Source organism: Suncus etruscus, chromosome 1 (genome assembly GCF_024139225.1).
Source record: "Suncus etruscus isolate mSunEtr1 chromosome 1, mSunEtr1.pri.cur, whole genome shotgun sequence".
Taxonomy (NCBI): Eukaryota; Metazoa; Chordata; class Mammalia; order Eulipotyphla; family Soricidae; genus Suncus; species Suncus etruscus.
In genome coordinates, this window is record NC_064848.1 from 24,858,687 (window position 1) to 24,873,837 (window position 15,151).

Here is a 15,151-nt window from a genome sequence, read left to right on the forward strand (position 1 = left end):
CCAGAGGGAAGTTGAAATGTCTAGTCCTAGCCAATTAGCAACTTTTCCTTATAGGTTCAGTATGACAGAACATCATAACTACTGTTCAATGTGTCAGAAATGCACCTCTTTTTCTTATATCATTTACTGTATGATCATGCCCTGTCCCCCACAACATTTTTTTAACCACTGTATGATATTCTACTGTGTATATATATATCACAATTTTTCTTATCCAATCATCTGTTGTGGGAATTTAGATTGTTTTACGTCCTGGCTGTTGTACTATGCTTGCAATGTGCATATATATATTTTCAAACTGCTATTTCTGAATTTAGGGGTAGATATTAAGAAGTGGAATTATTGTATCATATGGCATTTCTATTCATACTTATTTGACAAATTTCTTTATTGCTTTTTAAAAAGGATGAACCAGACAACATTTTCAGCAACAGTGAAAGATGTTTCCTTTCTTACTACTTCCCCACCAGCATTGGCTATTTCTATTTTCCTGTCTTTTTCTTTCTCTTTCTTTCTTTCTTTCTTTCTTTCTTTCTTTCTTTCTTTCTTTCTTTCTTTCTTTCTTTCTTTCTTTCTTTCTTTCTTTCTTTCTTTCTTTCTTTCTTTCTTTCTTTCTTTCTTTCTTTCTTTCTTTCTTTTTCTTTCTTTCTTTCTTTTTCTTTTTTCTCTAAGCTATTTTCACTGTTAGGAGATGGTATCTCATAATTTTTATCTATGTTTCAGTAATAATAAGTGACAATTAAAAACTTTTTCCATGTGCCTATTGGTCATATTTATGTTTTCCTCAGAAAAAAATCCATTCCCATGTTTTAATGGAGAAGTTATATTTTGTTGTTGTTGTTAAGTTTGTGGGTGCTTTATATACCATGGGTATTAGGCTCTGAACTATTTTGAGTAAATATTTTCTCCCTGTAAAATATAGTACTATTTAAATATAAAATATAAAAGTACAGTTGTAAGGCTCTTGCCTTGCACCTAGTTTCTATTTTTTTTGGGGGGGGGCACACCCGGTGCTCAGACTCTGTGTTCAGAAATTGCTCCAGGAAGGCATGGAGGACCATATGGGATGCCAAGATTTAAACCACCATTGGTCCTGGGTTGGCTGCTTGCAAGGCTAATGCCCTACCTCTGTGCTATCTCTCTGGTCCCTTAGCACCTAGTTTCTATCTCAGCACTGCATATGGTCCCCAAGCCTTCCTTATCAGGAATGATTCCTGAGTGCAGATTTGTCAAGTTGTTTATAACAGTCATTTCAGACATTAAATGTTCAAACACCAATTCTACCACTAGTGTGATCTTCCCTTCACCAGTCTCCTGAATCTCCCATCTACCAACATAGTCTTTCTCCATCCTGGCACAAACAAATTTACTTCATATTCTTACAATACAAAGGCAAAATTATCAAAAGGCTAAACCAGAGGGGCCAGAGATTTAGCACAGCGGTAGGGCTTTTGCCTTGCTTGCAGAAGGATGGTGGTTCGAATCCCGTATTTCATATGTTCCCCCAAGCCTGCCGGGGGCAATTTCTGAGCGTAGAGCCAGGAGTAGCCCCTGAGCACTGCCGGGTGTGACTCCCCCCCCCCAAAAAAAAAGACTAAACTAGAGTGATCAAATATTAGATCAACACAGGTCAGTTTGAAATAATAGTTACATATTTCAGTGTTATTACTAAAGTCAGTGTCTAAGGATTGACTGGAATGTCAATATGTTGGTGATATTGAACTTTCTAGTTAGGCTCATTGAGGTGGGTAGATTACTATGTAATTTTCTCATCAAATTTCCTGCTATACTACTGGCCTGACACCACAAGATATTGAGTTAACACAGAGTTACAGTTGGCCCAGAATTATAGGTCTAAAACAAATTAGATGGCTTGGAATTTTGATTCCAAATTTGATAAAATTAAGTTACAAGGAGTAACATTGGCTGCTATAGTTAATTCAGAAAGGGGAATTTGTCCTTCCTTCCCTCTTTATGAGAATGCTACAGAGGTATCAGGCAGGTAGACAAGAGACTACCTGCTCCTGGTATTGGTGGCCATTATTTTCTTCTGGATGCTAAGATGATTTGCTCTTTTATTTTTTGTTAAAAAATATCTTTGGGGGCTGGAGAGATAGCATGGAGATAAGGTGTTTGCCTTGCATGCAGAAGGTCAGTGTTTCGAATCCCGGCATCTCATATGGTCCCTTGAGCCTGCCAGGAGTGATTTCTGAGTATAGAGCCAGAAGTAGCCCCTAAGCACTGCCCGATGTGACCCAAAAACCAAAAAAAAATTTTGAAGTTAGGTTATCTCTACCAAGTAAGTACTCACCACACCCATACTTATCTGCACTATAGAACAAAAACAAAAACAAAACAAAAACAAAACTGATCAGGGGCGGGGAAGCCACGCTAGAGGTAAGGTGTCTGGCTTGCAAGCGCTAGCATAGGACAGACCGCGGTTCTATCCCCCGGTTATCCCATATGGTCCCCCCCAAGCCAGGGGCGATTTCTGAGCTCATAGCCAGGAGTAACCCCTGAGCGTCAAACGGGTGTGGCCCAAAAATAAAAACAAAAACAAACAAAAACAAACAAAAACCAAACTGATCATTTTCTTACCCTTGGTGGAAAAAGCCAAAATCATATAAAAGTAAATTTTTATTGCAGAGAAAACATGCTATTTTGCTAGGGTCTTGGAGATTCAGACTATTTGAAAAGGAATTTGGTTTAGAAATTCACAACAATGTGGAAATGTTATGTGGAAATATTTCCTGATTGCAAGCTGGGTGCTTTTTTGCACATAGAAAATTCTTTAATTTTTGTCAAAGAAGCAGTTACAGAGACCTGAAAATGTGAGGGCTCTTATAAATGTCCTGTTAGTTTAGGGCACATCCCTGCTATTCTCAAATTCTACCTGGTAGAAACAAGGTAAGAATTCTTTCTGGGTCACATAATTTTTAATGGTTTTCAGTGGGCCACACTTAGTTACAATAATGTGTTTTATTAGATGCCTGTGATACTCGCTGAGTCTTACATTAAGTTGCAATGCACACATACTTAACTGTAGTTCTCTCTGAAGTTTATCTTCCTCAGATGTGCACTGGCTTATGTGCTTGAATTCTTAGTTGGACATACAAATTAATTGAGCTCTTCTGGGGGTGACTGCCGATGCTTACACATATACAGACCAGGGGTCCATCACATATATGGTAGTAGGTAATAATATCTGAAGACAATAGAGATGAGGTCCAGAAGTACCAGTCCATGGAAGGAAGTTTGCCACAAATAGCGAGAGGGAAGGAAGGGCGTGGTGCAGTTAGGGCAGAGCAGGGACCACTATGATAATGATAGTTGGAAATTATCCTTCTAGACAAAAATTGGGTGCTGAAAGGAGGTAAAGTGATATACCTGATACCCATTCATAACAATATTGCCAACCACAGTGTCTAAAAGGAAAAAAGGAAGAGAGAGAAAGAGAAAGCCAAAGAGAAGAAAAATGTCTACCATAGAAGCCCTGTGTGGAAGGCAGTAGGGAAATTGGGGATATTGGTGGTGGGCAATATGAACTGGTCAAAGGATAGGTGTTGAGCATGGTATGACTGAAATTCAATCATGAACAATTTTATTACTTTGTATTTCAAGGTGATGCAATTTATTTATTTTTAAATGTCACATTATTCAAATGAAGACATCTATTTTCCTGGACAAACTGTGAGAGGCCCTTGTGGTATTAGTTGTTACTGCTCAGACTGTCATAACACCCAGTTTAATTTCATTGAAACATGATGATAATCAGACAGAAACGAACCTCCAATGTATTTTCCAATGTACATAGTTGTAAAATAAAAATCTACGAGTTGTGAGATCACCCCAGGCACCGTATTTCTAAACCCCATGCAGCTAGGCCTGAAGAAACAGGGTAGTGGTGAAGAAATAATATACCACATTAGTCAGGAGAGCCCTTGGAGTCAATCTGCTTTTTACCTTATGGCTTCTCTGCCTCAGCCCCAAGCCAGAAGAACTAATGCTTTCTTGAACTAAAACCAATTCTCAATCCCAGGCAGGGAAAAGGTTGAGGAATCCAGGTGGTCTTTTACATACCAAAAGAAGAGATTTAAGGAAGGAGGAAGTTGGGGGGCACATGGTTTTTTGGGGTTGATAGCTGGATATCATGTTAAACATAGCAATCATTTTACATTCTTAACCACAAATATAAAAAAGCAACGTTTATTCGATCCATGTTCATGGAAAAAATCAATGTGTTTAAGTGTGTGGTGTGTGTGTGTGTGTGTGTGTGTGTGTGTGTCCGTGTGCGTGCCTGCATGTGCTGATAGAACAGAGGCTGGATAAGTAAGGTGGCACATTGCTTTGACTCAAAATATTCTTCACCTTATGGGCCACCTAGGCTGGACCGAGGTTTGATCCCCTAGCCTAGGGCATCCAATATGGTCCCCCCAAGCCAGGAGCGATTTCTGAGCGCATAGCCAGGAGTATGGCCCCAAACCCAAATATATATAAATATATAATATATAAATATATAATATTTATAATATATATTTGGGTTTTGGGCCATACTCTCTCTATTTATATACATAACTATATTATATATTTATATATAAATAATGTACATATATACAATACATATATGTATGTAATATAAATATTATATGCATAATATATAAAAATATAAACAGTAACACCTGAGCATATTGGGTGTGGCCCCAAACCCAAATATATATTCAATATATATTTATATAAATATATATTTATAAATAATATACACATATACATATACACATATATACATATATATGTATATAGTATAAATATCATATACACAATATAAAAATTTACATAAATATATATTTATATAGTCATAATATATTCATAATATATATTCATATATTCAAATACGTATGTATATATTCTTCGGTGGCTAATTGAGCTCGGACACCTTCACCACTTAAATGCAGGTGACAGTAGAAAATGTAATATGGGGCTGCTGAGGTGTCTGTCCATAGAGCAAAGCCAAGGGGGGTGCGTAGGTGGTGGCGTGGGGGGCTCGGAGCCCAGGATTGGCCTGGAGGCGTGGCTCCTCCCGCGTCAGGACATTCCTCGGGAGTGTCCGGGTGGGCGCTCCACGCCCCACGTCGCCTCGGCCGGCTTCGGTTCGCTTCCAGTTGGGCCGCGGGCCCCAGGGTGGGCTGCACGCGGCCGGGCCTTCGGGGGCAGCGGCCTCGTCCCCCGCTCGGCCCGCGGGGTCTCGGCACGCTTCCCCCCCAGCCGCGGAGAGCGCGTCCCGGCTCGGCAGCGGGGACCGCGCGTTCCCCTCGCCACCCGCACCCGCACCCGCGGCCACCGAGCGCCGCCCAGGCGGGGCGGGGCGGGCGGGGCGGGGCGGCGCGCTGACGTTGGCCGCGCTGCGGGCTGGTTTCCGCCGCCGCCGCCTCGCCTCGCCTCGCCTCGCCCTCGCCTCCCTTCGCCTCGCCGCCGGGTTTGTATGAGCGCTCGGGCGGCGGGCGGCGCGGGATCCGCCTGGCTGCGGGGGGCCGCTCCCCGGGCCCGCCTGAGTCGGTGAGCGCCCGCCGGCCGTCCGCGCGGTCTTCCCCCCCGGGCGCCCCGAGGCCGCAGGAGCGGGCAGACGCGGCCAGCTTTTTCCGCCTCACCTGGCGGAGCTGCGGGCTCTCGGCCGACGCGATCGCGGCCCGCTGCGGGAGAGGACGCGGCCGGCCCCGCGCGCCGCCGCAACCCCGCCCGCAGTCGGCGCTGTGCGGGTGCGGTGCGGTGCGGCGCCGGGCTGAGCGCGGACTGCGGGTCGGCCTCCCGGGGGCTCTTCGCGCGGAGGTCCCCGAGCACGGTGTGGCCGCAGGGGAAGGCCAGGCAGTGTGTGTGTGTGTGTGTGTGTGGGTGTGTGTGTGTGTGTGTGTGTCTTATTCCCCTCCTTGCCAGGTTGTGTGTGTGTGTGTGTGTGTCTCATTCCCCTCCTTGCCAGGTGTGTGTATGTGTGTGTGTCTTATTCCCCTGCTTGCCAGGTTGTGTGTGTGTATGTGTGTGTGTTGCTAATTTAGAGACGGTGTGTGTGTGTGTCTTATTCCCCTCCTTGCCAGGTGTGTGTATGTGTGTGTGTGTGTGTGTGTCTTATTCCCCTCCTTGCCAGGTTGTGTGTGTGTGTGTGTGTCTCATTCCCCTCCTTGCCAGGTGTGTGTATGTGTGTGTGTCTTATTCCCCTCCTTGCCAGGTTGTGTGTGTGTGTGTGTGTGTGTGGTGTGTGCTTACTCCCCCTTCGCGGTGCGTGTGTATTCTTACTCCCCTCTTTGCCAGGAGGTGAGTTGTTGTGTGGTGTGTGTGTGTGTGTGTGGCCAGGCGGGGTGGTGTGTTGCGGTCTTACTCCCCCTCCTTGCCATTAGGCTCACACTCTCTCTCGGGGGCACTGAGTTCGGACCCGGTGGCTCCTGGTGGAGGGTGCGGGGCGTGGTTGCCCCTCGGCCTAGTGTGAGGGGCGCGGGGCTCCTCTCTGTGGCCCTTGCAGTCGCGCGAGATTCTAATCTAAAGTCCTCTTCTGCTGGTGGCTGGACTGCGAGGTGTTCCGGGTAGACTTGTGTTGGATTGTTGGAACCTGGGCACATTGCTTGGTCAGCCACTGGGAGCCCTCTCAGGAGCTTCCACTCTGCGTGTGTGTGTGTGTGTGTGTGTGTGTGTGTGTGTGTGTGTGTGACTTTCTTATCCTTTGCATCTGGGACCTCCAAAGCATCAATCTCTCTGGTTATTTAGGCTGTGTGTTGTGTGTGTGTGTGTGTGTGTGTGTGTGTGTGACTTCTTATCCTTTGCATACTGGGACCTCCAAAGCATCAAATCTCTCTGTTATTTAGGCCCTGGTCGCCTTTTGCGCCTTGCAAGCCTTCTGTCCCATAATAGTGCACTTCGGGTGTTTTTCTTTTTCCTGTGTCTCCTAGGTAGCATCTATGTCTGTCAGTATTGCTAACTCAGAGCCTGACTTCTCAGTATAAAGACACTTAGTGGAAATGGTCTTAGGGCCAAGTTTTTCCCTGTTTCAGGTGTGTTGAGTGTTGAGTACTGTTTATAGTCCTTGACAAGTCGTTATAATCAAGTCATCTGACTTCCCTCCCCCTACCAGTGTCCTTTATTGTAAACTGAGTCATCACTTTCTTTGTTTACTTCTGAGTTCTTAACAGTTTTCCATCCAGAGTAGCCAGAAAGTTATTTTTGTAAGTAAGATGTGGAATATTTTCACTTCAGCTATGGTCCCAAAGGAACAGGTGGTATGTTTAAGACACTTTAAGTGGTACATATTTTAAAAAACTTGCCAGTTGCAGGGCCCAGAGAGGTGGCACTAGAGGTAAGGATTCTGCCTTGCCGGTGCTTGCTTAGGACAGACCATGGTTCCATTATCCGGCGTCCCATATTGTCCCCCCAATCCAGGGGGCGACTTCTGGAGCGCTTAGCCAGGAGTAACCCCTGAGTATCTTGAGGTATAGCCCAAAAAGCCAAACAAACAAACCCGAAAAGAACAACAACAACAAAACTTGCCAGATGGGTCAAAACAAAGCCTAAAGGACCGTATCTGTACTTTTTGTGTGATCACCACGTGTGAGATCTTTATTCACACCTTGATAGTCTTTAGAGGAGGTTTGTTCTAGGACTTGTTGCCATTCCACTTTATAATTAAGTTCCATTCTACAATGATGAGGCCTGATTGCCATGCTTGCCGCTGACTCTGATCCCAGCACTTAACAGGAGATTCTGCTAACCCCCCCAACCGCTCCCTTCAAGCACCCCTGGCCAAGGCTGCTCCTCTCTTTGCAGTGAGGTTTGCTTTTTATTAGGTCCGTTATATTTCACAGTTAGAAAAACAATAAGGTAAAAAACCGTTATTTAGGGCCCGGAGAGATAGCACAGCGGCGTTTGCCTTGCAAGCAGCCGATCCAGGACCAAAGGTGGTTGGTTCAAATCCCGGTGGTCCCCATATGGTCCCCCCGTGCCTTCGAGGAGCTATTTCTGAGCAGACAGCCAGGAGTAACCTCTGAGCACCGCCGGGTGTGCCCAAAAAACCAAAAACAAACAAACAAACAAAAAAACCGTTATTTATAGTTATTGCTAGTTGAATGTTAGCATATAATGTTCTCACACCATCCCATGACCAGTGCTAAATTACTTTCACCAGTGTCTGCAAACTCCCTCTTCCCACCTTGTGTCCCTCTCCCTGCAATCTGCCACCTTGACAGACACATTTTTTTTTTTGTTTTTGTTTTTGTTTTTGGGCCACACCCGGTGGTGCTCAGGGGTTACTCCTGGCTGTCTGCTCAGAAATAGCTCCTGGCAGGCACAGGGGACCATATGGGACACCGGGATTCGAACCAACCACCTTTGGTCCTGGATCGACTGCTTGCAAGGCAAACACCGCTGTGCTATCTCTCCGGGCCCGACAGACACATTTTTAAGTTTGGTTTTTGAAGTTTTGATCTTATGTTTTCAGTGACTCTGTGATTTGGATATAAAACTATACTACTTTACTACATTTCTCAGAGGCCCCTGTCCCTGCTCTGTTAATGAAATTTACTTAAAAAAAAAAAAACAAAAACCTTTATATAAGCACCATGATTTGAAAAGTCCTTAATAATAGTTTGGGACATTCATTGTTCCATGAAGTTTATTTATAATGACCTCAGAATTCCCTTGAATTACTTCAACATATATTTAGAACTGCAGTCTCTGAACTTTGAAATGAAGTTGGTAAGACTTGGAACTATCCCTGTGATAGTTAACAGAGCATTGAAATGTATTAAAGTAGTTTTGAACATCTGTAGAAGTAGCTTTTATAAACTTTTCATTTTACTTGAGTTAATGATATTTTTCTTTAGAAACAGCCTCAGTCTCCTTTATATTGTTTTTTTTATAAGCTATTATCAGAATGAAGTTGTGAAATAATCGATTGGCATATAAAAATAAATCTTCCTCCCAAGGACCAGCAACATAGTACAAATAGTACAGGTGGGTAGGCCCTTTGACTTGCACATAGCAGATGCAGGTTTGATCCCTGGCATCTACATGGTCTGCGAAAACTGCCAGGAGTCATTCATGAGCTAGGAGTACTCAACTTCTGGGTGTGGCCCCCTCAACTTTTCCACCGTATTCACTTTCCTACATTTATTCCTTGTATTTGGATGTGGATCAACTTGTCAAAGGACTTTCTTGCTAGTTAGAAGTGGTCTGTGGGCATTGGGATCTTAGAGTTGTATAAAGAGAGTCCCAGATTTCACACTTTTTAGCATCTTGCTTTCTTTGTACCATGGTAGTATGGATTATATGTATTATATATTTGTATGTAGATGGACTCAGAGTCAGACTGGCTGCTTTTGAATCCTGGCATTGCTTTATTGCAAATTGTTTATTCTCTTTGTATTTTTTGAGACTAAAGAGTCATAAAAAAATGGAAAACATTCTGGTTTTAAAGAAACAAGGTGTTAGGGGCTGGTCAGAGAGTATAGAAGGGTAAAAATCTTGCCCTTATATACTGCTTACCTTTGTGTTCCCAGTTTTGAAAATGGACCAATAATGGTATATATGTTTCAGATGATCTTGTTTCTTATATGAATTAATACATGTAAAATTATTATCCCACCAGTGCCTGTGTGGTGTAAGCACTCAGGAATTATTATTGCTTCTGATTTGTCCTTAATGTTCAAGGGATCTTCCATTGTGTAAAGGACTTGGGTTGACTGAGCATTATTAGCACATAATAATTCCGTTCTTGGCCCCAATTCAGTTACTTTGAGCTCAAATGAGCACAGTCCTCATTGTACTGCTTTGGAAGCATGTAATTTAATTTTAAATAGAACAGCTATAGCAGAATTAGGATCCTGAGGACATGGGTCAGTGAGCTGCTGACATAGAACTGTCCCTTATGACAGAACATTGGATGTCTCCGTATATGGTGGATGGCAGCTGCTATTTTAATCACCTGTCCTGGAGTTGTAGATTTCTTTGCCATGCACTACTTTAAATGTTCTTGATCTGTCAAATTGTTATTGTGTATATGAATATGTGCTTGCTTGGACAAGATATTAAACAGTGTTCCTGAAATTTAGGAACTACTTTTATCCAAGCATTCTTTGAAAGTTCATTTAAACATATCCAAATCTTTTAATATATTTTTACTTTAATCTTAGTACTATATTATGCTTTTAGTTCAGTTATTCATGCCCACCACCAGCAGTGTGTCAAAAACCATTTACCCACAACTTTTTAATTTTTCTGAGGAATGTGGCTGTACTCAGCCATTTTCATTTGACTACTAGGTCTGTGCTCAGGGGTCACACCTGTTGGTTTTGGTGCTCGGGGCATCGAGTGGGGGAGTGTTGGTTGAATGTAAGACACAAGGTCCTTAACCTTTAGACTATCTTTTTTCATCATCCACACTATTCTTAAGTTATTTCTAGGTCTAATACATCTTGTCCATCTTTGTGCCTCTCCCTGGCACAAAAACTTCAATTTGGTTGTCAGAGTTGAAGGGGTTTTTTTTTTTTTTTTTTCATTTAACACTGTCTATTCTTAGTTTCTTGGCAGTGCCGTGCAAATAATGTTTGCATTTTTCCATTTCCTAATGGTATCCCTTTTTTTTCCTCCTTTCTCTTTTCTTTCCACGTATGAGTGTTACCATCTACCATTTTCCCTCTCACTTAGGCTTGAACTCTTTAGTTCCATCTAAATTGTAGCAAAAAGTAGGATTATCATCTTTATAGTGGGAGTAATACTCTGTTGTGTGTTATATATAATATATATAAAGATACATATACATAAATATATTTATCACTCATTTGTCATCTGCTTCCAGATTATGGCTACTATATAAATAGCATTGCATTGAAACATTGGTTGCACATATTTTTTTTCAAGTTATTTTTTTTTCCTTTGGATAGATGCTAAGGAGTGGATTGCTAGTTTTATTTAAAAATATTTTAGAAGTCTTTGAGGCTGAACCAGGTGACATTCCTACCAACAGAGAATGAAGGCTTATCTTACCTGTGCCAATTCTTGTTGTTTTTTTAGACTTTTTGGTAGAAGCCATTCTTACTAGTATGAGATGCTATTTCATTTTAATTTGCATTTTTCCCTGGTAATCAATGACAAATACTTTTTTGCATGGTCTTTAGCCAGCTGTATGTCATTGAGAAAATGTCTATTCAATTCCTTCCCTATTTATGCTTTACTTTTGAGGTTGTAAGTTTATATACTTTGAATTTTTTGTCAGATGTATATTGTGCAGATATTTTCTCTGATCAGTACTGTTATTTTTTACTTATTTTTTTAGTTTAGGAACTTTTCATTCAGTATAATTCTGTGTTTTGCTTCTGCCTTTTTTTTTTTTCCCAGTGAAAGAGTATCATCGAAGACACCCCCTGAATTCAATATTTATGGATATTTCCTGCCAACATTTTCTTCAAATTTATGGATTTGGATCTAATTATGAGGTCTGTATGTTTTGAATTAACTTAATGGTGTGAGATTGAGGTAGTAGTTTTTTTTTTTTTGCATGTGGCTATACCAGTTTTCTCAGTACCATTTATTGAGGCATCTTTTCTTTTTCCATTTAATGCTCTGTGTTGTAAAATAACTGTTCATACATTTGAGAGAACTTCTGAGCTTTGAGGTCTATTCCACTGATCTGAGAGTCTGTTTTTATTCTAGTGCCACATTGTTTTGATTACTATATATGGTTTGGGAATTCAGTGCCTCACATATTCTTTTTTCCCCCCAGAATTGTTTTTAGCTAATCAGGGAATTATATTGGTCCATACAGCTTTTTAGTGATTTTGTTCTATGTCCTTGAAGAAATGACTGGACATTTGATAGAGGTTTTGTTAAATCTATATAATGCTTTGAATAGGATGATCATTTTAACACAACTGTATGAAGATTTTCAAACCAGAGATAGGTAATAATTTTTTTAATTTCCTAATGTTATCTTTTTTCTTTTATCTGTCTCACACCTTGCAGTACTCAGGAGATTCATGTGTTTTTAGATACTGATAGGGGTCAGGTATGAATGCAAGACAACTATTTCTGTAGCTTCTATTTCTCTTAATAGAGAAGAAAACATGTTCTACTTTAAACTATAAACTAAACTATGAAACTGATTATCAAAACATTGTGATATTGGAATAAAATAATTATACAGATCCGTGGGAGTAGAAATTGACTGTCTAGGGCCCGGAGAGATAGCACAGCGGTGTTTGTCTTGCAAGCTGCCATCAGGACCAAAAGGTGGTTGGTTCGAATCCCGGTTGTCCCATATGGTCCCCCGTGCCTGCCAGGAGCTATTTCTGAGCAGACAGTCAGGAGTAACCCCCTGAGCAACACTGGGGTGTGGCCCAAAAACCAAAAAAAAAAAAAAAAAAAAAAAGAATTGAACAGTCTAGAAATAAAATCTTCTTGTATATTTACAAGGTTAATTACAGCTAAGTTACAAGAAAACTAAGAGCATTTAATGGAGAAAATATCAATAAATGATATTGGAAAAACTGGATAGCTACATGTAAACAGTAAGGTTGGAATCACTTGTGACTTGCTGCACCAAAAAAGTTAAGTCAGAACGGATCAAAACTGGGGTTCTTAAGTCTTTTTTGTTTTGTTTTTGGGCCACGCCAGCGGTGCTTCAGAGGTTACACCTGGATCTGTACTCATAAATTATTCCTGGCAGGTTTCAGGGGACCATATGGAATGTCAGGATCAAAACCTAGGTCTGTTGCATGCAAGGCAAATGGCCCTGCCTGCTGTGCTGTCACTTGCCTGTGGATTGTTAAGTCTTGAAACTATAAAATACATATAAGATAACATAGGCAAAACAAAACATTCATGATACTTGTTTTAGTGGTGCAGTTTGGATGTTTGATTACAAAAAAATACATATATACACCTGGACTTAACATTAGACTAAAAGATGTTCAACATGGGGCCGGAGAGATAGCATGGAGGTAAGGCATTTGCCTGGCATGCAGAAGGACGAAATATGGTCCCCAAGCCTGCCAGGAGAGATTTCTGAGCATAGAGCCAGGAGTAACATGAGCGCTGCCGGGTGTGACCCCAAAACAAAACAAAACAAAAAAAGATGTTCAACATAACAAAATAAACTCATTAAAATGGAAAGACATCCAGGATGGCGGAGATAGCTCAAATGGCTGGAGCCCATGCTTTGCATGCAGGAAACTCAAGTTTGTTTGTGGCACCATGTGATCCCCCTCGTTTTGGTAGGTGTGCAACTGAATTGGGTGTAGCCCTGAGCATCGCTGGGTAACCTCCTAAAATAAACAAAATTAAGCAGAGAGAGACCCTACAGATTGGGAGAAAATATGTGCATACCATGCATCTAACAAAGAGCTAATATCAAAAATATATAAAGAACTTACTAAAATTAACAACAACAGCAAAACAATTACACAAAAATGGGGAGGAGCTTACCTCCAAAGAATACCAGATACCAAAGAATACATAACAGATTGCCATATGAAAAATGCTTGTTACTACTTTATCACCAAGAAATGTAAATTGAAATGGGTATGAGCTGTTACTTCATATCTATGTAATAAATGTCTAGCAAGGAAACCACCATTTTACCAGGGGAAATGTTAACTGGTCTAGTCTCTATAAAAAACTATGGAGGTTTCTAAAAAAAAAAAAGCCACCATTTTATATGTATATATTCAAGGTTCACTTCATAAGGAAACACTTAGCAGAATTTTTTTAATTGTGGATGATTCCATTATGAATATAATGTATTTTATTCACCAGTGGACTCGGGTTATCTTATAAAGGGAATTAAAATTTTTTTCTCCTATATTGTTATCTGCATGCATGTCAACAAGCCATGGATTTATGTGTATTGATTTTGTAGTCTGCTACTTTTCTTTATTATTATTATATTTTTGGTTTTTGGGCTGCACCCAGTGACTCTGGTTACTCCTGGCTCTGAGCTCAGAAATTGCTCCTGGCTTGGGGGACCATATGTGATGCCGGGGATCGAACCAAGTGTGTCCTGGATCAGCCTCACGCAAGGCTAATGCCCTACCACTGTGCTATCCTTCTGGCTCCGTTTAGAATTATCTTTTTTTTTTTTTTTTTTTTGGTTTTTGGGCCACACCTGGTGATGCTCAGGGGTTACTCCTGGCTATGCGCTCAGAAGTCGCTCCTGGCTTGGGGGACCATATGGGACACTGGGGGATCGAACCGCGGTCCGTCCTAGGCTAGCGCTAGCAAGGCAGACGCCTTACCTCTAGCGCCACCGCCCGGCCCCGTTTAGAATTATCTTAAAGTATCATGTCATCTTCAAATATTTTGACTTCTTTTCTGTTTCAAGATGCTTTTAAGATCTCTTTCTGCCTAATTCCTACTGGCAAGGACTACTGGTACTGTACTGAATAGTAATGGTGAGAATGGGCAGCATTGTACCTGTTCTTAGAGGGGAAGGCTTTTAGTTTTTCATGTCTGAGTTTAATGTTTATTGTGGGCTTGAGATAGATGGCTTGGATTATACTGAGTAGAATTCCTTCAACCTCCATTATATTGAGCAATATTATGAAAGGTTGGTTGATTTTGTCAGATGCTTTCCCTGCATCTATTGGTTTGGTCATATAGTTTTTATTTTTCTTTGTGTTGATAAAAGGTGTATTTTTCATACTATAAGACATACTCCCCCCCCACCCCCCAAAGTGCATCTTATGAAGTGGATGCCACCTGTAGCTAAAACCTGAGTTGCAGGGGAGGATGCATCTAAAAACTACGTGAATCTTATGGTCAGGTACATTTTATAGTGAAAAATATGGTATGTTGATTGATTTATGTATATTAAACCATCCTTACAGTTCTGGGATGAATCCTACTTGGTGATGGTGTATGATATGAATGTTGGATTTAGTTTGCTAATAATTTTTAATTTTTCTTAGACACTGTGGTTTTTTTTTTTTTTTTTTTTTTTTTAATTTATTTAAACACCTTAATTACATACATGATTGTGTTTGGGTTTCAGTCATGTAAAGAACACCACCCATCACCAGTGCAACATTCCCATCACCAATGTCCCAAGTCTCCCTTCGCCCCACCCGACCTCCGCCTGTACTCTAGACAGGCTCTCCATTTTCCTCATACATTCTCATTATTA

At 41.3% G+C, this 15,151-nt stretch overlaps 1 protein-coding gene across 1 annotated transcript in view; it reads left to right on the top strand.

Annotated features, from left to right (window-relative positions):
• Positions 1-11,369: 11,369 nt before the first annotated feature.
• Positions 11,370-15,151, top strand: part of AGTPBP1 (ATP/GTP binding carboxypeptidase 1) — a 131,938-nt gene continuing 128,156 nt past the window's right edge. The window contains exon 1 of the mRNA XM_049784133.1: positions 11,370-11,468. The gene's annotated coding sequence lies outside the window, so the exon portion shown is untranslated. The remainder of the gene's footprint in view (positions 11,469-15,151) is intronic.